Source organism: Ovis canadensis, chromosome 8 (genome assembly GCF_042477335.2).
Source record: "Ovis canadensis isolate MfBH-ARS-UI-01 breed Bighorn chromosome 8, ARS-UI_OviCan_v2, whole genome shotgun sequence".
In the NCBI taxonomy this organism is placed as follows: Eukaryota; Metazoa; Chordata; class Mammalia; order Artiodactyla; family Bovidae; genus Ovis; species Ovis canadensis.
The window spans coordinates 31,255,524-31,282,827 of NC_091252.1; the positions used below are offsets into that span (position 1 = coordinate 31,255,524).

The following is a 27,304-nucleotide window of genomic DNA, read 5'->3' on the forward strand; positions in this document are numbered from 1 at the left end:
GTGTTTCTGATCAAAGTGTACAATTATATAACGCAAACTATATATGTTGCAAATTCACAACATTCCCTAAAGCAATAGAAGACTTGAAATAAATGATGACAAACTACAGATACCTCTTTTGTTTAAAATTCTTACACGTTTCATTGGCTTTAGGAAAGGACTTGGAACTCATAATAATGAACTTGGATTTATTACTTTGACAACTGTGGAGAAGAATAAGACATACATTTTTAGAAAAGTACCAAGAGTAGACTCTGTAAATATAATAACTATTTTAAAATAGTACTATCAAGTCATAAATCTTTATCAAACAAGTTTAGGAAATTAGGTGTGGTACACGAGCAATTTTTAAGACAGCTGAAGTCAGCTGTATTAAATAGCATCTTAGTTTTAATGGCAATCTGTTAAAGCTGTAGCAGACATTTTCTCGCCTAACTGAACAGAATATATGGAGAAACACTTCACCTTTGTGCTAAGGTTCAGGGACATCAGGGGCCGTGCTGCGGGAGGCACGCCACGATGACTAAGGGTTTTACACGCTGTCCGGCTCCCTTGTTGCCTCCTTCGCTGCCTGTTTTTCCCAGCATGCCACAGCTCCCATCTCAGGTTTCCTCCTCGTATGCCACACCCTAAGAACACAGTAATAATTGGAAGTAGCCAGCAAAAAGACTGATAAGGAAGCTCATGTAATTTTACTCACAAACCTGAGTCAACAAGCTCTGATATTGAGGTGGGAGATATCCAGGCCCCAGTCTGAGCGGCTGCACCTGGTCCCCTGCCAACGCTTTGAGATGGCTTACCAACAGTGGACCCTGACTGGGTGCATTCCTGTGCATTTCCCTGACACACGCACAGAGAAGGCCCTCAGTCCAGGGGAAGGACAAAAGGAGGGAGAGGCTGGAATCCATCTGGACTGAGAGATCCATGCCCACCTGCCTGCCTGCTCAGTCACTTCAGTTGTGCAGGCGCATGGACTGTAGCCCGCCAGGCTCCTCTGTCCATGGAGATTCTCCAGGCTGGAGTCGGTTGCCATGCCCTTCTCCAGGGGATCTTCCCGACCCAGGGATCGGACCCACGTCTCCTGTTTCCTGAATTGGCAGGCGGGCTCTTTACCACTAGCGCCATCTGGGAAGCCCCTCCATGCTCACACCAGGACCAAATTATAGAGGTGACTGGCCAGACACAACCCAGAAAACTGCTCCTATATTAGCAACCTAAGCGGCCCTTATTGTGGGCAACTCACTCTGAGCTCACCTGCATGCTCTTCCACGCACTTTGCTTCTTCCAGACATACTTTGCTTCTAATACATGCTTTTGTCTTTTTCACAGTCTTGGCCGAATTCTTTCTTCAAAGAAGACAAGAACTGAGGTCCGTCTTTCGGTGCTTCACCACTGGAATCAATGTCAAGCTCTGTTAACGGCTTCATTCCTCTCCAATGGTGAGATCATGACCTTTACGACTCAGCTCAGTACTCCATAGCTTTTTGCCAAGTCCATGCTGTATCTTGATCCAGGTTGGTAAGATGGTAGAAAAAATTAGTTGCCAAATAATAAAAGCAATGTAGTTCAGGTTAGTGAGTGCCTATGACAGTCAGTCTCTGGGTCAGCTCCCAATAAATAGTAGCCCTCTTCCCTGTCCCATTTTAAACAATTTTGGAGAAGGCAATGGCAACCCACTCCAGTACTCTTGCCTGGAGAATCCCATAGACGGAGGAGCCTGGTAGGCTGCAGTCCATGGGGTCGCACAGAGTCGGACACAACTGAACGATTTCACTTTCACTTTTCACTTTTATTCATTGGAGAAGGAAATGGCAACTCACTCCAGTGTTCTTGCCTGGAGAATTGCAGGGGCGGTGGAGCCTGGTGGGCTGCTGTCTCTGGGGTCACGGAGAGTCGGACACGATTGAAATGACTTAGCAGCAGCAGCCGCAGCCCCTGTCCCATTTTAAACAATTCAAGTAATAAAGTAAAAATGGAAGCCATTACCAATAGTCCTTGGTTGCAAATGTGAGATCCAACTAGGCCTGCTGACTAAACTACAAAATTAGGAAAATTTTCCCACCCAATCCTAGACAGCCCAGGACGGAACCAGGCTTACATGATGGAGCCCTCCCTCCCAAGAAAACAGGAAACAGCTGAGCTGTGCATGCCTAATGTGACTTTCTGATTTATCAACTCCACTTAGATGATGTTGCATGAAATCATCTCAGCTTTCACTCTTCTATACAACCAGCCTTCCGTTACTCCGTCATCTTTTCTTCGTTAGTTACCTTAGATTCAGAGGATTGAGCTAAGATACTCATTGCAAGTCACAGTGTCATCAAGAGTCTATACAAAGCCCCTGTATGCTTAGTTATTTATATACCACCCCTGTTTTCTTCCCCACTACAGGCAACAAAACTAATGTAGTTTATATGTGTTCTTGAATTCACATGCAACTTTATAAAAAGCATTGTTGCTTGAGTGTGTGTTTTAAAACTTTATACAAATTTGCACACACAAAGTCCTATTCTGGGTCTTTTCTGTTTTTAATATCTGTCTATGTTGTTATATGCATATCCAGTTTATTTATTCTAAATGTTGCATGGTGCTCCAAGGTGTACAAACACATTTCACTTGGCTCAATCCCTCAAGTGATGGACGTCCTGATTCCTCTACATCCTCATGCCTGTCCCATTTTGTTCCCAGCTGGGTCGCAGAGCTGTGGGTACCTGATCTGATTGAGCACTGCCAAATTACTGTCCAGAATGGCTGCGCCCATCTACACTCTTTTCAGCAGTGCAGGAGGGTCCCTGTTATCCAATGTCCCCACCAAATTTTATATTATCTAACTTTCAATTTTTGCCATTCTCACAGAGTATAAGCTGGTGTTTCTCAGCTTTTAAAATTCATTACGGAGGCAGACATAGAGAACAGACTTATGGACACAGGGAGATGGGATAGATAGGAGAGGGTGAGACTACTGGAGAGAGTAGCATGGAAACGTATACAGTAATATATGCAAAATAGACAGCCAGTGGGAATTTTTTGTATGACTCAAGGAACTCCAGCCAGGGCTCTGTGACAACCTAGAGGGGTGGAACGGGGCGGGAGGTGGGAGGAAGGCTTCAGAGGGAGGGAACATATGTATGCCTATCACTGATTCATGTTGATGTTTGGCCGGAACCAGTACAATATTGTAAAACAAACATCTTGCAATAAAAACTTTTAAAAAATTCATTATTAAGTTTGGACAGCTGTCGATACACATGGTAGGCATTTAGGTTTCTGTAAATGATATGTCATACAATTTGCCTGTTTTCTGAAACAACTCCTAGATTTTTCAGGGTGAGATATATATATATATATATATATATATATATATATATATATATGAATGTATTTCAAATGTTGGTTCCTTGTCTGTGTAGGAGTCACAAATATCTTCCCCTAGTCTCATCTACCAGTATGTCCCGTATGTCCATCTACCAGATTTTGTCCAGTATGTCCTTTGCAAAACAGACATCCTTATTTTTGCTTCAAACTCCTAAATTATTTTTGCTTTATGACTGTGCTTTAGTTCTTTCTGATGAGTCCATATTTGTTCTTATGACAGTTTAGTCTAGGCTACCTATATGTGCTGTTCCCTACACAATCAAGGTGAAAAGATTTATATGACCTGTTTTAGCTATATAAAAATAGTAGCTTTTTGCTTTCAATAAAAAAGCTGTTTTGTTTTAGTATTGGGGTAGTGTGGGCAGACAGACTTGATAAATACAGAATATGAGTTGAATGAAATATCCCCCGAATCCTACAGTGAATACAAACCGAATTACTCCCGCCAATAGATTAATAAGTGGGAAGAGAGAGAGAGAACTGTCTGGACCTGCCCAAAAACTTACAAATCAAGCCATTCCTTGCTAAACTCACCTTTGTGTTCTAGGAAGTTTCGGTAGATTCCTGGGGTCTTCCCTATGTGGACAATCATGTTTTCAGCAAACCACTATAATATCGTAAAGTAATTAGGCTCCAATTAAAATAAATTAACTAATTTAAAAAAAAGTTTTCTTTTCTTTTTTTCTGATCTTATGCCCTTTCTTTTCTTTTTGTTTTTTGGTCTTACTGAACTGACTAGAGCTTCTAATGGTGAGAGCAGACATCCTTACCTTGTTCCCAATCTTCGTGGGAAGGCATAAGACTTTCACATTAAATATGATGTTAGCTGTAGGGGTTCTGATAGATTTTCTTTATGAAGTTGAGAGATTTCCTTTCTATTTCTATTTTTCTGAGTTTTTTGGTGAGTGAGTTAATACTGAATTACCAAATATTTTCCCAGCTTCAATTGATATGACCACGTACATTTTCTTTTTTAGCTTTCTAATATGGTGATGACAGTGATTTATTTTCAAATATTAAATCAGCCTTGTAAATCTGGCATAAGCCTCACTTGGTTACGGAATATAATTCTTTTTATACATTGCTAATTCTATATTGTTAGGGATTTAGAATATGTACTATTGAGGAATATTGGTCTGTATGTTTCTGGGATGTTTTTTCTTTGTTTGTATGCTGTCCATTTTGGAGTCAGGGTAAAATTAGCTTTATAAAATAAATTGAAATTATTCTCTCCTTTTCTGTTTTCTGGGAAGTTTGTATATAATTGATATTAATTTTTTAAATATTTGGTAGATATCTCCAGTGAAAGCATCTGGGCCCACAGATTTGTTTTTTGGAGGATTTTTACTTATGAAATGAATTTCCTTAATAGTTACAGGGATCTACAAAGTATTTCATATGGAGTGAATTACAGGAGTCCACATCTTTCAAAAAAAGAGGTTTATTTCATCTAAGTTGTCAAATATATGTGTGTAGAGTTTTTTGTACTGTAAATGTTCCCTTGTGATTCTTTTGATGTCTGCAGAATCTGTGCTCCTATCTTTATTTTCATTCCTAATATTGGTAATTTGTATCTTCTCTCTGTTTTATCAGTTTTGCTACAGATTTGTCAAATTTTGTTTTTTTTCCCCAAAGATCCAACTCTCTATTTTATTGATTTTCTGTGATTAAAAAAAAAATTTGCTATCATTGATTTCTGTTTTCACCTTTATTATTTCCTTGCTTCTTCTTGCTATGGGTTCAGTTTGTATTTACCTGTATTTTTGATTTCTGTGTTCTTCCCTCCCTCCTTATATTCCAGGGTTTGTCCCATTAAAGTTCCCTTTCTGTTTAAGGGATTCTTCAGCCATTCTTTAAGTACATCTACTGGAGATAAGTTCTTGTTTCTCCTTCCTTGGAGAATGTGTTGATTTCATTTTCATTCTTAAAAGACGTTTTCTCTGGGTGCAAGATCCTGGTTGACTTTTTTCAGTACTTGAAAATAGCGTTCAACTTCCTTCCAGTCACCATGATTTCTGATGAGAAATCTGCTGTCATTCTGATATTTTCCCCCATCATAGTAAAGTACTGTTTTCTCTATTTCCTAAATTTTTAAATTTGTCTTTAGTTTTTAGAAGTTTAATTGTGACATGCCATTCTGTAGATTTCTTTGGATTTATAGTGTTTGCGATCCATTCACCTTCTTGAATCCTTTTTTTGTTGTTTTGTTTTTAAAGATTTATTTATTTATTTTATGGCTGCTCTGGGTCTTCATTGCTGTGCACGGGCTTTCTACAGTTGTGGAGAGTGGGGGCTACTCCCTAGCTGCGGTGAACAGGAGCGTCTCATTGCAGTGATCTCTATTGTTTTGGAGCATGGGCTCCAGGGTGCCTGGGCTTCAGTAGTTGCCGGTCCTGGGCCCAGCTGTCCCACGGCATGTGGAATCTTCCCAGACCAGGGATTGAACCTGCTTCTTTTTAAATAACACATTTTGGTAACACAGCACACAGTACATTCTAGAGCAGATTTTCTGCAGAGTAAATTAAGAGGCTTATAGAGTTTCTATAATATCTGAACATGCAAAAGAACAGGAAGAAATAAGCCTGACTGTCATCAAAGCCAGGCAGGTGAAAAAGAGACAGTCTTCTCCAGGGTAATAATCTGGTCAAGCTTGCACACTAACAGAAGTGAGCCACTGACCCAGCATACTGTGCAGAAGCAAGCAGCTGAGACCTCAACAAAACCTTCAGTTCCTCAGCTTGTCATTTCCACTGTTGTACTTCTATTCTTTGAGCATCAAAGCTGTTTTTCACACCTCAGTCAGATGGGCATGAACAGCATGATGAGAACTTGCTGTCCTTCATAAGTAGACCTTGTCCTCAAATCAGGTTGGTTTGTTGACTTGGCTCTGAGACCCTCATCCTGATAGTACTTCTGGCTTTAGTCTTGACTTTTTACTTGGTCTCGGTGATCCTAACATTGCTGTCTTTTGTCTTTGATACTTCCCTGTCATGTCTCCAGCTGGAAATCAGGTCTATTTGCTCCCTTCCAATGAAAAGTAAAAGCAACCTCACTTCCCATGGAAAATTTGGTGACTGCAAGCTGGTGCATTGAATCTCAAATACATTCAATAGAGGAGAAAACTTAAGAATATGGGTGTAAAGATGTGATCGGTCACCCGTCCCTAAATTTGATAAATAGTACATAATATCAAGTCCCACTGTTGAGTGTGTCCTAGTCCTCAAGAGATGCCTTAGGAATAAAGCCAACTGGATTCACCTTCAAGTAGGGCCAGAAAACATTGGCCCAGGAAGTTGAATTTAATACCGTTGTTTTCAGTAGCTCCTATGCTATAGACTGAATTGCTGTGTCTTCCCCAGAATTCATTTTTTGAAGCTCTAATCCCCAGTGTGATTGTATTAAAAGGTGGAACCTTTAGGAGGTAATCAGGTCGTGAGGGTGCTACTGCTGCTGCTAAGCCACTTCAGTCGTGTCTGACTCTGTGCAACCCCATAGACAGCAGCCCACCCCCATCCCTGGGATTCTCCAGGCAAGAACACTGGAGTGGGTTGCCATTTCCTTCTCCAATGCATGAAAGTGAAAAGTGAAAGTGAAGTCACTCAGTTGTGTCTGACTCTTAGCGACCCCATGGACTGCAGCCCACCAGGCTCCTGCATCCATGGGATTTTCCAGGCAAGAGTACTGGAGTGGGGTGCCATTGCCTTCTCCAATGCATGAAAGTGAAAAGTGAAAGTGAAGTCGCTCAGTTGTGTAATATTTACATAGAGGGCTATAGTGAGTACTGAAGGAGAAAAAAGTATGGGAAATAGTCTGTCATAAATAATAGGTCCTCAGTGCAGACCACTTTCTTCATGGAATTTTATCATTTTATAATTTTGTCTCAGCAAATGGTCTTTAATTTTATGAGATAAGGTTCTAGTACATTTGAATTCTACCTCTCTAAGCAACTTGATTATAGATTTATGCAGAAGTGTAAGTTGGCAGGAGAGCACAATGTTTATTTGTATTTACTTTAAATTAATAAATACATTTGTCTGCATAACAAAGGAAATGGCTTTTCACTTGACAGTCTAGGACATGCCTTAGCTGATGATAGTTTTTCTAACAATGCTAATCTTACTTGAGTGGGTACAGAGAAGACAAGGGATGATGGAGAGGTATTTGGATCATAGTATGATCTCCTAGCCTCAGGTCCACACTGTTCAGAAAAATCTACAATTTCATCATTTCTCTCAGTACTCAGTAACACATATGCTATACTCAAAGTTATCAAATGCCTAAATAATGTTGGTTTGGGCCAACCTTTCTGCAACTTAAAAATGTGTCTTCACTGCCTTAAAGATTATAGAAGTAACAGATGTATAAACAATTCAGACAAACATAAATTAAGTGGAAAGAACCTTGAAATGGGGCAAGGTTAGGGAAAGATAAAAGTCAGAGACATACATAATAAAAAATAATGTTGCCACTATTAAAAAAAACAGCAAATAACAAGTTTTGGTGAGGATGTGGAAAAATTGGGACCCTTTTGCATTGTTAGTAGGAATGCAAAATGGTGCAGCTGCTACGAAAAGCAGTACAGAGTTTCTTCAAAAAATAAAAGAAAACCCAGAATCACCATATGTTCTGGCAATCCCACTTCTGGGTATATATCCAAAACTGCTGAAAATAGGATCTTGAAGAGATATTCGCACATCCGTGTTCATTACAGCGTTACTCACACTAGCTGAGAGACGGAAGCAACCTGTGTCCACCCACAGATAAATAAACTGTGGCATGATGCAGGTATTAATGCTACAGCGAAAGCCATATGCAACATATAAATGTGTCAATCAAACCAACACGTTGTATACCTTAAGCTCACACACTGGTTTTTGTCAATTATATCTCTTTTTAAAGAAAGGGGAAATGTGGTCTATACATATAACAAAGCATTATTTAGCCCTTAAAAAGGAGGGGATTCTGTCATATGCTACAAAAATGGATGAAACTTGAGTACATTGTACTTAGTAGAGGAAGTCAGTCACAAAAAGACAAATACGGCATGATTTCACTTACATGAGGGATCTAAAATAGTCAGACTCTGAGACGCACAAAGTAGAAGGCTTGTTGAAGGGACTGGAGGAAGCAAAAAAGGAGAGTTGTTTTATGGTGTTTGAGTTTTGTAAGATGAAAAAATTGTGAGCTCTGTTGCACAGCAATGTGCATATAGTTCAGTTGAGTTGAGTTGAGTTCAGTTCAGTTCAGTCGCTCAGTCGTGTCAGACTCTTTGCGACCCCATGAATTGCAGTGCGCCAGGCCTCCCTGTCCATCACCATCTCCCAGAGTTCACTCAGAATCACGTCCATTGAGTCTGTGATGCCATCCAGCCATCTCATCCTGTGTCGTCCCCTTCTCCTCCTGCCCCCAATCCCTCCCAGCGTCAGAGTCTTTTCCAATGAATCAACTCTTCCCATGAGGTGGCCAAAGTACTGGAGTTTCAGCTTTAGCATCATTCCTTCCAAAGAAATCCCAGGGCTGATCTCCTTCAGAATGGACTGGTTGGATCTCCTTGCAGTCCAAGGGACTCTCAAGAGTCTTCTCCAACACCACAGTTCAAAAGCATCAATTCTTCGGCGCTCAGCCTTCTTCACAGTCCAACTCTCACATCCATACATGACCACAGGAAAAACCATAGCCTTGACTAGACGGACCTTAGTCGGCAAAGTAATGTCTCTGCTTTTGCATATAGTTAGCACTAAGAAATGGTTAAGATGGTAAATTTTATGTTACGTGTGGTTTTTTTTAAAGCACAATAAAAAAATAGAACCCACATGTTCCTCAAACAAACCCCAGTGATTCTATTTTGATGGAGGGCAAATGTTCTGTCTGAGTAGTTCTGGGGCTGGAGCTAGAGTTCTCCAGCTTTCTAATTTGTGAGATGGAACCTGTGTCCCTCTGCTATGTTGTCTCTTAGGCTAGAGATACAGGGAAGCCCCGTCATCCGTGGGGAAGGAGCCCCTGGACAGCAGAGTGCTGCTGGAGAATCAGCCCCAGCTTCAGAGTACTCTGCACTGAGTACATCTCTGCATCTTTCAGCCTCAATTTCCTGGTCTGTACCTGTGGATAATATTTACTTTGCTGTGTTGTGAGGATTAGACCTTGAGCCTTCCCAAGTGGCTCAGTGGAAAAGAGCCTGCCTGCCAGTGCAGGAGATGAGGGTTCGATCCCTGGGTCTAGAAGATACCCCTGGAGGAAGAAATGGCAACCCACGCCACTATTCTCATCTGGGAAATCCCATGAACAGAGGAGCCTGGTGGGCTACAGTCTGTGGGCTTGCAAGAGTTGGACAGGACTTAGTGACTAAACAACAACTTGTTAGCAAAGCACTGTAGCTATTTTGATTGGTACCCCTAGGCTGTTCTAGTTTGATTTTCAGGGTCCCTCTGTCAGCAAATCACATTCTCAGTGATCCAAGCAGGCAGTTCCAGGGGAAGCTCTTGGGCACAAACCTTAATGAGCTCGGAAGGGGGGCATTGCTTTCCAGAGCAACCAACAATAGGCAAGTTATCTGAATGGGTCTTTGAAATCTGTTATAAAGGTGAGCAACCATCCCTAAAAGAAACATCAAAGACACAGCTCTCAAAAGCATCATTCATAGCAAACCAGTGCTTATACTGCCTATTTTATCAAACAGGAAGTTGTTATGTAAACTTCAGGATCTATTGAGAAACTGCAAGTGGGAAGGGCCTGGCTTCCTGTGGAAGAGAGTGATGGAATTAACTAATTAGTGGCTGAGCCCCCTACACGGATCAGGCAATGTGATTTAGAGAAGGTATTATTAACTCAGGACTTCCCTGGTGGCTCAGATGGTAAAGCGTCTGCCTACAATGCGGGAGACCCGGGTTCAGCAATATAATCCATTTTTGAGGAAAGTAGCTCTCACGGCCTAGATATGTACTTAGGCTGCAAAGATCCTCTGCCACAGAGGATTGCCATCCTGGAGGGTACTTCTTAATAATAAAAACAAGATTGAAAACAAAAAATGACTCTATTCAATCTAATTATAGCTATTCAGTGTCCATTTTTACATGAGCTGTTAAAGTGGGCATTGAGAATTTCCAAACAGAAGTTCATGGACAGAGTAGGACAAGCATTTAAACATTTGCTACCTTCTCTCTTAGAGAGTTCGATAGAATTAGAGAAAATTAGACAGTCACTGTCTACCTGTTCAGATTTCAGCAGTGTCATGATAGATATCTGAGTCAAACATGGGCAAACAAGAGACAAGTAAAATTAGGACTGAAGACTCCTAGAAGAAAACAGATTGCATCACGGGGCGCCCTTAGAGATCAGATTGCTTTTTATGCCATGAACATTGGGACCTGACATTAAAAAGTGAGAGAGAGAATATGTCTCTAGATTCATGTTTAGTCTGTGGGGGTTTTTTTTTTCCTCCTTTAGTTTTACTCAGTTGTTGAATCTATTAATGCTGCTTTATTAACAAGAGGTGAACGCTGGCCTGGTGCGTGACTTAGAAACTGTAACAGGGAAATGGCATTTCTCAGTAATTTCAGTGTTGTCTTTTCATCTTGTAAAACAGAGCCCATACCTTCCTTTACCCCTACCTTTAATGATGTGAACAAAGTTTCCAAACTCCAAGTCTGCTGTCATTTGCAGCAAAATGTATACATTTCCTTCTGGACTCCTTTTTTAAAAGTAAATATAAAAATTTGTGAATATCATGTCTGCACCATCGGATTTATGCTAATAAGAGCCAATTCAAACTAAAGGTAATTGTTTTTGTGCTCATTTCCCAGATAACTTTGAGAATGTTCAAGAAAGGGGTTCAAGAATGTTCAAGAAAGGTTGGGCTAGAATTATGTTTCCTCAGTTTAAGAATTTTAACATACCCATGTGTCGAGATTTGGTGTTAAGCACGTAAAAGTAATTTATTTCTAAGAAGCAAGTATTGAAGCTAGTGAATGAGTAAATTAAAAACCAGACAAGATTCAAGATTATGCTTATATCCCTGTCATTTACCTGAATTTCAAAATTCTTCCTTAAATTGAGGGAAAGGAGTGAAATTATAATTCATGAAATGTCAGGGGCATGTGTAGTGTCTGAAAATGTGTTTTGTATTTTCTTGTGGAAAAAGGGTAGAAAACACTGAGTTTTTTGATTTTTAAGTCCCTAAGATACTAACATTTTGTCAAAAGAAATTTTTAAGAAAGCTTTAACAAAGGCATGCAATGTTAGCCTTTGAACTGTTTAAGTTTGTATTTCTTCTGCCATATGACCCAGCAATCCCACTGCTGGGCATACACACCAGGGAAACTAGAATTGAAAGAGACACATGTACCCCAGTGTTCATTGCAGCACTGTTTATAATAGCCAGGACATGGAAGCAACCTAGATGTCTATCGGCAGACGAATGGATAAGAAAGCTGTGGTACATATACACAATGGAGTGTTACTCAGCTGTTAAAAAGAATGCATTTGAATCAGTTCTAATAAGGTGGATGAAACTAGGGCCTATTATACAGAGTGAAGTAAGTCAGAAAGAAAAACACCAGTACAGTATATTAACGCATATATATTGAATTTAGAAAGATGGTAACGATGACCCTATAGGCAAGACAGCAAAAGAGACACAGATGTAAAGAACAGACTTTTGGGCTCTGGGGGAGAAGATGAGGGTGGGATGATTTGAGAAAACAGCATTGAAACATGTATATTATCATATGTGAAATAGATTGCCAGTCCAGGTTCAATGCATGAGACAGGGTGCTCAGGGCTGGTGCACGGGGATGACCCAGAGGGATGGGATGGGGGGGGGGAGGTGGGAAGGGGGTTCAGGATGGGGAACATATGTACACCATGGCTGATTCATGTCAATGTATGGCAAAACCCACCACAATATTGTAAAGTAATTAGCCTCCAATTAAAATCAATTTTTAAAAAAGTTTGTATTTCTTGTTAGGGCTCCAGGGTGGTTTGGAAACATCAATCCTTAACCATCTGGGTCCATTTACCAGCCACACACACAAAAAAAGCCACTGATCTCAGGAGGAGTTGATTGGCCTTTGCCATTTCCCTGTAAAGATAAAGATTAGGTTTTGTTAACACAGGTGCTGCTTAAATTCTGTTTGGGTTCATGGAGTGTTACACTGCCACCCTGTGGACATGAGGCTTTTCAGCTTTTGGGGTAGTGGTGCTCCGCCATGTCTGACTCTCAGTGACCCTTTGGACTGTAACTGGCCAGGCTCCTCTGTCTGTGGCATTTTCCAGGCAAGAATACTGGAACTGGTTGCCATTTCCTACTCCAGGGGATCTTCCCCACTTAGGGATTGAACTCATGTCTCTTGCATCTCATGCATTGGCAGGCGGCGGATTCTTTACCACTGTGTCTCCTGGGAAGCCTGTTTCAGCTTTTAGGGAGGTCTTTTAATTACTAACTAGTACCCAGCCTAAAAATATTCAGGGCAAGCAATTGTAACAAACATACCACTTTACTGGGAGACTTTGATTATGGAGGAGGCAATGTATGTGTAGGAGCCAGGGGGTATATAGGAAATCTCTATACCTTCCACTTTATTTTACTGTGAACCTGCTCCCAAAGATAAAGTCTTAAAAAATATCAAACAAGAAAAATAAAAATGCAGGGCAAATAGTATCTATCTACCCACCAGATAAATAGATATGTAGATAAATATGTATAACTTTAAAATAGTATATGTGAAATTGTGAAAATTTGGGTCATTGTTCACCGTGCAGAAATTAAAAGAATAATGGTTTTCTACTCCAATGAAATTATGTAAAACAATAATTACTCCATAAGCCAGTTAAAAAAATACAACTATAACATCACCAGAAATATGTAAAATGATAGGTACCGCAAAAGCCAGTTAAAAAAAATTAACAATACCACCACTAGAAACCACAAAACTCATTCTGGGAAAGTGGGTTTCTTTTCTGAGCTAAGTGCCAGTTGAGATTGGCCAACTATTCTGGTTTGTCCGGAACAAAAAGTTTTCCTAGGATGCAGGAATTTCCATGTTAAAACTGGAGAAGTTCTGGGCAAACCAGACTTCCCTGGTAACACAGACAGTAAAGAATCTGCCTGCAATGCAGGAGACCTGGGTTCGATCCCTGGGTCGGGAAGATCCCCTGGAGAAGGGAATGGCAACCACTTTAGTATTCTTGCCTGGAGAATTCCAGGGTAGACCATGGAGTTGCAAAGAGTTGGACACGACTGATTGACTAACGCTTTCACTTCACTTTCTGGACAAACCAGAAAGACTTGATCACCCAGAGTGTGACCCACATATTGCTATCTTGCCCAGGGATTTTAGCCTTCTTTCTAGTAATTTGTTACAGACATAGGGGAGCTCATTGTAATCAGCATAGAGTAAAGGGGAGTATGGTGAGCTGAAAGCAGATGGAACTAGCGTCATTAACAGCATTATTCATAATCATCCCAAAATGGAAGCAGTCCAGAAGTTTGTCATCTGTTGAATGGACAAATAAAATGTGGTATATTCATACAATGGAATATTATTGCGCAATAAAAATAAATTAAATACTGATACATGCTACAACCCCAGATAACTCTTGAAGACACCATGCTGAGTAAAAGCAGTGGACCTAAAAGGCCACAATTGCGATTCCATTTATATGAAATGTCCAGAGTAGGCAAATCCATAGAGACAGAAAGTAAATTAGTGGTTGCCAGGGGGTGGAGGGAGGGGAATGAAGAATGTTAATGGGTGCGGGTTTCTTTTTTGGATGATGAAATGTTCTTAGATTAGATAGTGGTAATGATTTCACAACTCTGTAAATAGACTAAAAGCCATGGAATATCACACTTTAAATGGGCGAATTGTCTGGTATGTGAATTATATTTCAATAAAGTTGTTTACAAAAGAGAATAGATCCTCAGTGTCATGCTTCCACTGTAGCAGACTGTCAGGAAACAGAATGAGTAATATGGAAAAACATGAAAAATTAACGTATGTGTAAAAGTTTCCATGATTAACCCCTTTCAGATCTATAAGCTATGGAATCAATTAACTTGCAAATGACTTGAGAGAGTAAGGAAGCCATCAATTTCAGATGCAACTTTGTCTGAGAGATTCAGAGATATATGTATCTGGGTTTGACTCCTCACTGCTCAGGCCTCAGTTTCCTCACCTGTAAAATGGGTTTGATGACGTGTTCACTGAGTTGAGTTGCTGTAAGGCCTGAAGGCAGGTGGGTCTTGGGCAATCTGGTTGGCCTTCTGAAGCACAATTGTCGTGACTGTTGTTCATGCATATTCTATTTTCCTGTTGTCGTTGTCAGCCCAGAAACTGACCAAGTGCTGGGTTGGGCGAACTCTCATTCTGGGTAAACTATTCCGTATACTCAGTGTAAAAGTTAGGGGAGTTTTGGCAAGGCATCCCTGGGGAGGAGCTCCTGACTGAAAGAACCAGTCATGGTTTTAAACAATTAAATTCAGTTTAGGAAGGGAAAGCGAAGAAGGGCGTCTGAAGCAGGTGTGTGGCGGTGCAAAATCTAGACCCGGTCCTGGTTCCTCCTTCCACAGGTAGGAGGGAAATCCTGCGGAATCCGCCAGTAGGGGCTCCCGGGGGCTCCAGGTATGATCATTTCGGCTGAATCTACGGAAGAATGAAGAAAACTCACGTGAACAGAAAACTGGCCTAAGAGCAAAGCAGTAGAGGGAAACTGCTGATGTATTTCAGGTAGGACCCGTGCTTCAGAATTCATTATTTTGTATTTTGTATAACTTTGAAAAAGGTTATACATAATGTATAACTTTGAAAAAAGTTGTACATTATGTATAACTTTGAAAAAAATTTGTGTGAAACCCAATAAAATTTTTAAAATTAGCATAATTTGAGATTTTTAAAATAACATTTAATTCTTTTAATAACAGTTAAAATTAGCATAATTTGAAATTCTTTTAATAACAGCTAACAATTGCTGAACACACACACACCCCCAGAAATCCTAATACCACAGTGACTGTTTTTTAATATGTTTACTTAATAAGTATTTGTCAAACAGGTGTTAGGTTGAATCATGTGAAACTGATGTTCGGATATCAGCCCATTTCACATGCTTGAGCCTATTGGCTAAATTTTAGTTCAAGGAGTCAGCAGTGAGAACACTGCTACTCTCAACTGATGGATAATCTAGGAAGGAATACAGCCTTAATACAAATAACTGAAGAGTAATTAGTTGGCAAATAATTACAGGTGTGCCAGCTATGAGCAGAAAGAGGGGTCCAGGGGACCATGGACTGAGGGAGCCAACTGGGAATGTGGTGGGAGGGATGGGCGAGAGGAGTCACATGCAGAAAGGGGTGGGCCTTCTAGGTGCTGGAGAATGACCAGGGAAGGCCCGCTGGGGAAGAAAAGACCCAGAAAGCGCTCTGGCCAGTTGGAGGCTGATGTAAGGAGGAGATCAGAGGGGGAGGAGATCAGAGGGAGAGGAGCCGAGCGGGTAGGCTGAGGAGGCCCTCGTAAACCATATTCGTTTTAGGGACTTCTAGACGTTGAACTGTTAAAAGGGTAAACTGCGGCACATTAATAATTTTGAGAGATAATGTGAGCAAATGCAGATTCTAATGGGGCAGCGCCAAATCAGAATTCGTTAGGAGGGAAGTGGGTAGAAGAGCTCTGTGGACAGGAGCTAGGGGAGAGACTCACACAGCTAAGTGAAGAGGCAAAGCAAGGAAATTATTTATCTGTTTTATCTGGACGTGCCGCTTGACGTGTGTGATCTTATTTCCCCGACCAGGAATGGAACCCCGACTCGGCCCCGTGCGTTGGCAGCCAGGGAAGTCCCAAGGAAATTATCTGATTGAGCAGCTGCTCATTTGGGAAAAGCCCAGGTGGCTGTTCGCGATGGATTGTTCTCAGGTTTTAATTTCTCAACCTCGAGGCATTTACAGGCAGGCTTAAGTTTTGGTTTGCTAACCTCAACCACCAGAACATTAGAACCAACTCAGACTAATGGCCTCCCTGTTTAATTAATTAAACAGTCTAAAGGGAATTTGGAAGCCACAAAGTGCTTTAGGTAGGGGAGCAGTTGATTTTTATTAATACATTGTGTATTGGTATCGAATTAGTCTCAGAGACTGTCTAGTTGTCATTTCCAAGCCTGAACAGAATGAAGCATCCAAAGTCTGAATTGCTGTCCAGTCTGAGGAGTGCAGGCTGTGCATCTGTGCCTCTAGAAGGAGTGTCCATTCGTGATGAGGGCAGTGCTTATCCTGGCAGGCAGGGAGGCAGTGATCACACCACAGCCCTCACAGCCGGGTCCCTTGAGATTCATTTACAGGCTCTCTTGTTCCTCTGAGAAACTGTGACTATTCAGTTTCCAGCAGGACAGATGGAAGTTGAGATTCAGAAAGGAGGTGGCATATGGAAGACATCATACTTCTCTTTTACACTTGAAATAAATGGCTTGGGGTGGATTAGCTGCTGAGAAGTCCCTTCAGAACAATTGAGCCAGGGTTTTAAAGTGGCTATTTTGGTGAAAATTCAAGGTAGGTATAAAAGCAACTGATAGGATGCAACATTGGTTACAGTAATTGATCTGCTTTATACAATCACACTACACATAATACTGAAACACACAGCCACGCTGTCTGTAGGTAGTGCACCGAGTTGGTTGTTCTTTTCCAGTCACTAAGTCATGTCTGGCCCTTTGTAACCCCATGGGCTGTAGCATGTCAAGCTTCCTTGTCCTTCACTGTCTTCCAGAGTTTGCTCAAACTCATGTCCATTGAATCAATGATGCCATCCAATCATCTCGTCCTCTGTCACCCTCTTCTCCTCCTGCCTTCAATCTTTCCCAGTATCAGAGTGTTTTCAACTCTTTGCATCAGGTGGCCAAAGTATTGGTGTTTCAGCTTCAGCATCAGTCCTTCCAATGAATATTCAGGATTGATTTCCATTAGGATGGACTAGTTTAATCTCCTTGCAGTCTAAGGGACTCTCGAATCTTTTGCAGCACCACAGTTCAGAAGATCAATTCTTCGGTGCTCAGTCATCTTTATGGTCCGTCTCATATCTGTACATGAAATGTTAAAAAGAAACTGTATGCTGAAAAAACAGCTTTGACTATAGGGACATTTGTCAGCAAAGTAATGTCTCTGCTTTTTAATATGATGTCTGGGTTTGTCATAGCTTTTCTTCCAAGGAGCAAGCATCTTTTAATTTCATGGCTATAAGACTGTTTAATACCTGGAACAAACCTTACTAGTAAATAACAGCTCTGTGCTCCTGAAGCTTAATTAGGATCCATTCTTTCCATGTAATTAGGATAAGCTACCAGAAAAAGAAAAATAGAGTTATTGTGAATTTTTAACAGTAAATCTTTTCATGTTTGATACCAATATTATCACCCACAAACATTTTTGTATGACCCGCAAGATGTTAGGCTTCATTTTTATGTTATCATTTCATATTCTTTTCATTTTTATTATAGTGTATCACTTTCAGAGACGGCAATGGCAACCCATTCCAGTACTCTTACCTGGAAAATCCCGTGGATGGAGGAGCCTGGTAGGCTGCAGTCCATGGGGTTGCTAAGAGTCAGACATGACTGAGTGACTTTACTTTCACTTTTCACTTTCATGCATTGAAGGAAATGGCAACCCGCTCCAGTTCTCTTGCCTGGAGAATAATGAGGATGGGGGAGCCTGGTGGGCTGCTGTCTATGGGGTTGCACAGAGTTGGACACGACTGAAGTGACTTAGTAGCAGCACAGTGTATCGCTTTAGAAACTCTTGACTAAGAATCACAGTAACAAATTGAAAATATCTTAAACAACGTCTGAAAGTAGGTGGGCCCAGTGTTAATTCAATAAACTGCTAAATTTGTATGAATTTTAAAGTCAAAACTAGAGATAGAAAGAAAATTTGAGCTCGTTAACGGCTCAAAGCCCAAAACACAAACCCAAGTCCGGAGATGGCCATCATCCCCACTTAACTCATAAATTCTCCTTTGCTGTCAGAGTTCTCCCAGGGAGAGGAATCAAAAGCACAGAACATTGTGATCTTGTGAACATAGTGGTGTTGGTGATTAGAACAGGCCAATGAAGCGTAGTTATCTCACACATGTCAGAGGGATTTAGTGGGTCAGCTTTTCACAGTTCTAGAGATCAGGAAACAATCTGATTGACATATTCATAAGGACATTTTTAGTTCCCGGTAAGGCAGAATTTTGGCCTCTGTGGTGATTCAGGCAGTAAAGAATCTGCAGGAGACCTGGGTTTGACTCTGAGTCGGGAAGATCCCTTTGAGAAGGGTATGGCTACCCTCTCCAGTATTCTTGCCTGGAGAATTCCATGGACAGAGGAGCCTGGTGAACTGTTGCAGTTCATGGAGTCACAAAGAACTGAACATGACTGAGTGACTAACACTTACTTACTTAAGCCAAAATTTAGTCTCTTGTCCAAAGCCTATTTAGTCTTAGATCTTTGTCTTGGTAATTCTTTTGAGAAACAGGTAGCATATTTCATATATTCTGAGAAACATCTAGCATAATGTGAGTCTTATATAAAGAATGTTACTATTACAAATGATAATAATATACTTAAAATGTTGCCATTCCTCCAAGAGCTTTATTCAAATCTAAAACTTGAGAAATGATGAGTTATAGCAACAATCAGAAAGTAATATAATTCAGGGATTGTTTTTCTCCTGTTATGATTATAATTGTTTTAAATTTGGGAGTGAAGGTGGGGAGTGGGAACTATTCTAAACTTTAAATTGATAGTGCTAAATAAAATGCATTTCTACCTTAAAAGGAGCAGGACCATTCTATAAATTAGATAGTCCACTTAAGAAAGATAAAAAGATTGCTGATGAGCCACTGAAAACATTATCTGGCTAAAGACAGTTTAATGTCAAGGTTAATGTTAAGATTAAGGTTATGGACTTTCAGTTCAGTTCAGTCGCTCAGTCGTGTCCGACTCTTTTCGACCCCATGAATTGCAGCATGCCAGGCCTCCCTGTCCATCACCATCTCCCGGAGTTCACTCAGACTAGCATCCATCGAGTCAGTGATGCCGTCCAGCCATCTCATCCTCTGTCGTCCCCTTCTTCTCCTGCCCCCAATCCCTCCCAGCATCAGAATCTTTTCCAATGAGTCAACTCTTCGCATGAAATGGCCAAAGTACTGGAGTTTCAGCTTTAGCATCATTCCTTCCAAAGAAATCCCAGGGCTGATCTCCTTCAGAATGGACTGGTTGGATCTCCTTGCAGTCCAAGGGACTCTCAAGAGTCTTCTCCAACACCACAGTTCAAAAGCATCAATTCTTCAGCGCTCAGCCTTCTTCACAGTCCAACTCTCACATCCATACATGACTACTGGAAAAACCATAGCCTTGACTAGATGGACCTTAGTTGGCAAAGTAATATCTCTGCTTTAGAATATGGACTTCAGGGTTAGATAAATATGGGTTTCATTCGCAAATTCTGCTACCTTTCATCTATCTGAACCTAAGAAAGTTTTTTAACCTTTCAGGCCTCAGTTTTCCCAACTGCAAAGTGGATATGCTAATAGTTATTTTTTTGAGTCTTAGACTATAACAAGATAACCCACATAAGCCATTTCTCGGTGTGTAGTACACAGACATTGCTCATTCTGTGTGAATAATCACAACAGCGGTATTTGTGTGTTGATACAAAACTCATGATAGAAGAAAACCACAAGAACCATCCCGAATTATGTGTGTATATCCAAACAGGGAAATTAAACTCTGACACATAAACAAAAACATTCAAATAGCATATTTTCAAAACTCCAATTGCAGACTTTTCCCCTTAGTGATTGCCTTTTAAATGGGAACCCTGATTGAGGCCCGCAAAGCAATTTACCGTGCTCTTGCCAGGCAGAAAATGGACACTCATGCCTCCTTGATGATATGGCAGCTTGGCACTGATCACATATTAGGCTGTTGGCTATTAATGTCCAGATGCCTGTGGTTTGAACTAACCTCCTTCTCCAAGCCCAGTCTTTGAAATAAAAAAGTAAATAATATAGTATTTTAAGTTACATTGTTAAATATATTTTTAGTAATATTAAACTACATTGTTTAATGATATTAATCATATTTTATAATAGCTAATAGTATATCATATAATTACTTATATTTAAAATATTTGATTAAATTTTAAAATTTAAAATATTTAATGGTACAAATCTGTTAATAAGACTTGAATAATTAATAAAATAAATATTAATTATTTAAAACACAAAATTATATCATTATAAACAATTTTAGAGGGGCTTTGCAATCATTTTGTGTTGCAAAATTTCTTTCTAGTGAAAGATTCAACTGGAACGTTTGTCTGAGGTATATGTTGCAATATTTGCAAATGCAGATCCGGTGATGTGATAAACAACCAACTTGCTAAGTCTGAAGTCATGGTTTCCTAGTTCATCATCTCTGAGTTTAAACAGCGTGTCTGTTGTCCACAATAGCAATAAGAGCTTGTGAAAGAAAGTACTTTGCTCTTGGCTCTGATCTTTGCTTGTAAGTGGTTGAAATATTTTTGTTGAAAAATATGTGAGGGGGATGGAGGTGTCTTTTTACTAAACACAAATAGCTAAAGAAAATAATGTTTGTGCAAATGTTTTTAATTTGTGAGCAGATAACCTTGTTACATGGAACTAGTTCATATAATGGAACTAGTTCACTGTTCCAGTTAAAATCACAATCTTATATATCTTTAAATAATAAACAAAATTATATAGAGTTTCAGTTCAGTTCAGCTCAGTTCAGTCGCTCAGTTGTGTCCGACTCTTTGCGACCCCATGAATTGCAGCATGCCAGGCCTCCTGTCCATCACCAACTCCCGGAGTTTACCCAAACTCATGTCCATTAAGTCAGTGATGCCATCCAGCCATCTCATCCTCTATTGTCCCCTTCTCCTCCTGCCCCCAATCCCTCCCAGGATCAGGGTCTTTTCCAATAGAGTTTACTCAGTGCTATAATATCTAATATAGCAACCTGCAAACTCAGCCCTCTATCTCCCCAAATGTGTCCTTTTTCCTCTTTAGAACTTATTAGCATATAATAACTTAGTATGTGTTTTACCTGTACCCGAGTGACAACGGGGATTTTGATCTGTTTGGTCCACTGGTGTTTTCATAGTTCTCTGCATGGTGTTTGGCACATAGTGCCAAATAACTGTTCAAAGAGTCAATTCAGTGACTGTCAAAGAATCAACGAAGAAGTCATTAGAGCTAATTTAACCTCAACTGGAACAACCTGGGTACCTAGAGGGACAAAATTCTTAAACGTGAAGAAATTGACCAAGATCATACCAAGTGGCAGGTACTAATACACTGTGATTGAATCTGTTATAATCTCCACCTACAGATGAGGAAGTCGAGTCAGACAGAACTGAAGTAACTCCAAAGCTCATAGGCGGAGCCAAGATCAGATACAGGCTAATATAGGAGTCTGTGTTCTAACTACGTGCTATTTCCAGAACAGGAAAGGTGAGGGCTCTGACGTCAGAGACATGTTGGAGGTGGGGGACATAAGAGAAATAAAGTGCTTTGAAATCTAATACCATGTCTACCGTGATGGTAGTAATAGATCTTTCCCTACAGGCTAAGGGTGAAGAACTGTTTTCCGACATACCAAGAGCCTCTCTTTACCACTGCAGTAATTTCTGAAGCAAAGGAAAACCTGAAAGATTCCTTTTCTTCTCTTTCCTAGGTGAACTTTGGTGGTATTCTTGGAAAGACATTGGTATTTAAAATTAATTGGTTTTGTGCTCAGACTAGGTCATAAATAGTAAACAGCAATAAATGGTGTAATAGAAATAGGAAGGAAGGGGGCAGGGCACAACCATTAAAAGACTGACACAGCTGTTGAGGACAGAAGGAAAACTGGTTAGAATCTACCAGGCCCAAGATGGTGGAAGATTGGACTCGCAGTAGACCCTGAGCCTCATTACACAGTCACTGCAATGCATTAGCAGGCTGAATGACACACGCCCAGGCACCATGGCGGTTCTGAGGCTGAGCAGAAGAGGCCAAAAAATGGGCAGTGCCCCTGTTCCTGGAAATCTCTGCCCATTCTCAGAGATAGTTAGAATATTCCTCCTGCTCAGTAGCCTAAGAAATTACCCAGCCCATAAAAACTATTAACAACCACTCCTGCACCCCGGGGCTGCTCTCACTTTCTGAGATGGACCTTATCTGACTCGGGAATGTGTATTCTCTCTAAATAAACTTGCTTTCACTTTTCTATGGATCGCTCTTGAATTCTCTCCTGTATGAAGCCAGGGACCCTCACTTGGTGGCCCGTCCCAGGAACTCGCCTAAGACATGGAACAGGACCATTCTCTTGATCCCCATTTTCCTGCAACATAATTAGATATTGGGTAAGTTTTCCTGTTTTCCCCCCTCTTTTGTTTCTCAATATCTGTATTAAGGACAATGTTGAAGTTTTTCCCACATCAGTTTAGTTCAGTGCAGTCCAGTCGCTCAGTCGTGTCTGACTCTTTGTGACCCCATGAATTGCAGCATGCCAGGCCTCCCTGTCCATCACCAACTCCCAGAGTTCACTCAGACTAGCGTCCATCGAGTCAGTGATGCCGTCCAGCCATCTCATCCTCTGTCGTCCCCTTCTCCTCCTGCCCCCAATCCCTCCCAGCATCAGAGTCTTTTCCAATGAGTCAACTCTTTGCATGAAGTGGCCAAAGTATTGGAGTTTCAGCTTTGGCATCCTTCCTTCCAAAGAAATCCCAGGGCTGATCTCCTTCAGAATGGACTGGTTGGATCTCCTTGCAGTCCAAGGGACTCAAGAGTCTTCTCCAACACCACAGTTCAAAAGCATCAATACTTCAGCGCTCAGCCTTCTTCACAGTCCAACTCTCACATCCATACATGACCACAGGAAAAACCATAGCCTTGACTAGACGGACCTTAGTTGGCAAAGTAATGTCTTTGCTTTTCAATATGCTATCTAGGTTGGTCATAACTTTTCTTCCAATACTCACAGCTTAATAATTACAGTTATAATCCCACATTTCTTAGAGCGTGCAACTTCATTACAAGATAAAAGTCCTGGGGCTTGGTTCTCATGGGTCAGAGTCGCTGCCTCCCTTACCTGCTCCCGTGTCCCACCGAGGTTCCCTGGCTCAGTGAGCTGCATCTGTGCTTTCCTGTCCTGTGCCCACCTTCTGTCCTATAGCAGTTGCTTCCTTTGCTCTGTTCAAGTATTTCATGCCTGGAGTAGGGTTTGAAACAGCAGCGGTTCTGTTCCAGTGGGGTGCTGGTAGTGTGCATGGCGGTGTGCAAGGTGGTGCTGTGTGACACTGTGGGGTTCCTGGGCCCCAGTGCCATGCTGGTTGGAGGAGCTTCATTAAGAACAAAGGTTGGGACTTCCCTGGCAGTCCAGTGGTTAAGACACTGCCCCTCCACTGCAGAGAGCACAGGTTCTATCCCTGGTAGAGGAACTGGGATCCTGCATGCTGTGGGGTGTGGTCAAAAAGCAGAAAAAAGAAAACAAGAGTTGGGGGCACTCTTGTTGGAGAGGAACCATGAGAACCCTGCTGTGGATTCTGACTCCTCTGATCTGGAGGCTGGGAGAGGAGGTCCTGATTTGGCATTTGAAAACCTCTCAACTTTATTACAAAAGCAGTTTTCACTTTGGGGCTGGCTGTGGGTAAAATATTAAGTGGTCATCCAGTGTCTGGATTCAATCTCTGAAAATATTTTCCATGAAAACACAAGGCCTTTTAGTCTCAATTAGATTGAAAAGGCTTGAAAAGTGCAAATACTTTCAAAATAAAACCGAAAAAAAAATTGGTAGAAATATATCAGAATATTTTTTCTCTGAGTGGTGAAGAAAGAAAGAAAGGAGAAAGGAGGGAGGGAGAGAGGGAGCTGGTTTTACTTTACATACTTGAGACCAGTCTCAGAATACATATATAATTTTATACACTCCTTTCTACCTAATATTACGGCATTAATTTCCTCAAGCCATTAAAAACTCCTCCTAAGGCAGATTTTTAAGAACCGTTAAGTACCTCATACAAAGAGCAACTGCTTAAAAACTAGCCTCCTAGAACTTTATGAATCTGAGAAAGCTCCAAACTTGGAAGCAGCAGGGAAACAGGCTCTGAACAACAACAACAATAATAAAATCCTCTGAGCACTCAGAGGTAAATAAATATACGAGACGAGCCAGAAAAAAAAAATGATGCCTTTATATTGTGATTTTTATCTTTTGTTGTTCCGTGCAAAAGGTGTGGCATAATTGATCCCATCTCCACCTTCAAGTCTCAGGGAAGGAGTGTGGAGGACATGAGTGTCTAATAACTCCTCACTTGTGCATTTCAGCCACAGAGGTCCCAGGCTAAAATAGAACTTAAATTTGATAATAATGTAGCAAATCCAAATTGCAGACCAGAAACTGAAATGTGTGTTTCTGGCCTCTGGTCCTCCTGGTGAGGGTATTGGCTGTTGAACCTGAAAAGCTAATAATATAATATTTTCCTCCTTGACATGCTGTAGCATCACCCCTTTCTTGAGGGATAAAGAGGAGATGCACTGGCTCTGATGAATGTCAGTGGGGGACCATACCCCCTCAATTGATACCCACCATAGGAATAATTATTGCCTTGGTGATGGCTAGTGTATCTGTCATTTTAGCCAATTTCATGGTTCAGCATATGTGCTATGGCAGAGCGTGATCAGGCTTCTAGTGGATCTGATAAAGCAGTAATGCAGGATGGCAAGGCCATGTGCTGGAGCAAGATTTTGCTAGCATGGCAAACTCTTAGGCCATGAATGTTGACATGGCCTTCTCAAGCCCGGTAGTGTAAAAGGTCCTTCTCTGAGGCTCCTTTTGATGATTGTAAAATTTTATTTCCCTGTAAAATTTCATTCCCCATGTGGTACTGATAGACTGCAACTGAGTTAGAGGATGTACATTGTATATTTTCAACATACATAATTTCAAAACTGAGATGTATTTGATCACATTAAATCTGTTGTTAACCATCTGTAAAGCTTATTCTAACAACATAGGATTAGAGTAAAGGTACATTTTACCAATTTCTCCTTTCCTACTGATTCAGCTATGAACCAGGCCATTGTTTCAGAATGTGATCTGTTCATTGCAGAATTGACCCCATGGGAAAGTCTTATTCTAAGGGATTTGTGGGAGTCTAAGTCTTATTTGCTAGGATAACATTTTTAACGCATTTACAAAAATTTTGTTCAAAGCCATCTTGGAGGAACTTGTTTGGTGTGAACTCTAGTCACGTGTTTCAAGTACCCTATTCTAACTTGAGATGAATTTGGAGGCTCAAGTAAGTCCTATGCTTTCAAATTCTCATTTAGAATATGTTAAAAAGTTATTATTTAAACATTAATTTTTTGAAGCCGTAATATGTACACATGGGAAGGGGGAGGGAAAGATGGCGGAGGAATAGGACGGGAAGATCACGTTCTCCCTCACAAATTCCTCAAAAGAACATTTCAACGCCGAGCAAACTCCACAAAACAACTTCTGTAGGCTGGCAGAGGACATCAGGCAACCAGAAAAGCAGACCATTGTCTTCAAAAACAGGTAGGAAAAAATATAAAAGACGAAAAAGGAGACAAAGGAGGTGGGGAGGGAGCTCCGTCCCAGGAAGGGAAGCCCGTCCCGGGAAGGGAATTTTAAGAAGAGAGGTTTCCAAACACCAGGAAACACTCTCCCTGCCGAGTCTGTGGCGAGCCTTGGAAACACAGAGGGCAATATAACAGGAAGGAAAAATAGATAAATAATTAAAACCAGGAGATTACAAGCCCACCAGTAACTCCCCCAGCGGAAAAGCAGCACAGATGCCTGCATCCGCCATTGGGAAGTGGGGGCAGGGCAGGGACGCGCGGGAGGCGCGGGCTGCAGAGCTTTGTAAGAATCGGGCAGGAACGCCCCACGCGCAACCAGAACGATCTAACTTGGGCTAGCAAATCAGACTGTGGGATAGCTACCACGCGAAAAGCTCGAACATAAGACACCGCCAGGACCGAGCACAGAACAAAGGACTGAACGGAAAAAGCCGGCTGCAGACCATCCCCCGCCGGGGACAGGCAGCCAGAGCCGTAAGGACTGGAAAGGGGCAATTGCAGACCCGGAGAGACTTTACTTACCTAACTGCAAGCAGGCTCCTTTGCTAAGACTTCTGGGGGTGCTGGACAGTCACAGTCTGCCTCACGGGGTGCGCCAGCGGTCCACCCAGAGAGCTGAGCGGCAGCGGCGGAAAAGGTGACAAGCTGCGGTGATCGCGCTCGCCAAACTCCTGAGCTACTCAGACCTGGGAAGGGCACAAAGCGCAGTCCCAGCCGCATTTGTGCCTCTGAGGGCTGCCTGAGGGCCGAACCTGAGCGGCTTGGACCGGGGAAGTGCACGCAGCCTAGGGCCGGCCCCAGACGGTTCCCGGCTGAGCATCGTAGAGCCGGAGCGGTTTGTGCGCCGCGAGAAAGGACAGGTCAAGCGGGGCAGAGATACTGTGTGCACACGACAGTGCTATTTGTTTGCAGCATCCCCCCTCCCCACAGCGCGACTGAACTAGTGAGCCTAAAAACCAGCAAACAGAAGAAGTTAAACAGAGGGAACCACCTTGGAAGTGAGCCCACACTTTTCATAACATCAGAGAAGAGCCAGATATATTTTTAATTTTTTAATATTTTTAAAATCATTCTTTTTTTTGTTTTTGTTTTTTTGCTTTTTGCTTTTTTTTTCATTTTTTTCTGAGCTTTTTTTTTAATTGTTAAGTCTTCTATTTCTCCTCTAATTTTTATTTCTATAACCTAGTATTACTATTAAAAAAAAAAAAGACTTTTTTTTTTTTTTTAAGGCAAACACCATATATACTCTTTGGATGGTTGTTGGTGTTTTTTTTTTGTTTGTTTGTTTGTTT

At 41.3% G+C, this 27,304-nt stretch overlaps 1 long non-coding RNA gene across 1 annotated transcript; it reads right to left on the reverse strand.

The window, feature by feature from the left end:
• Positions 1-12,304: 12,304 nt before the first annotated feature.
• Positions 12,305-27,015, reverse strand: LOC138445075 (uncharacterized). Its single transcript, XR_011258731.1, has 3 exons — positions 26,535-27,015; positions 14,548-15,014; positions 12,305-12,451 (listed from the first exon to the last, which is right to left on the reverse strand). It is a non-coding gene; the product is annotated as an uncharacterized lncRNA (long non-coding RNA).
• Positions 27,016-27,304: the final 289 nt, after the last annotated feature.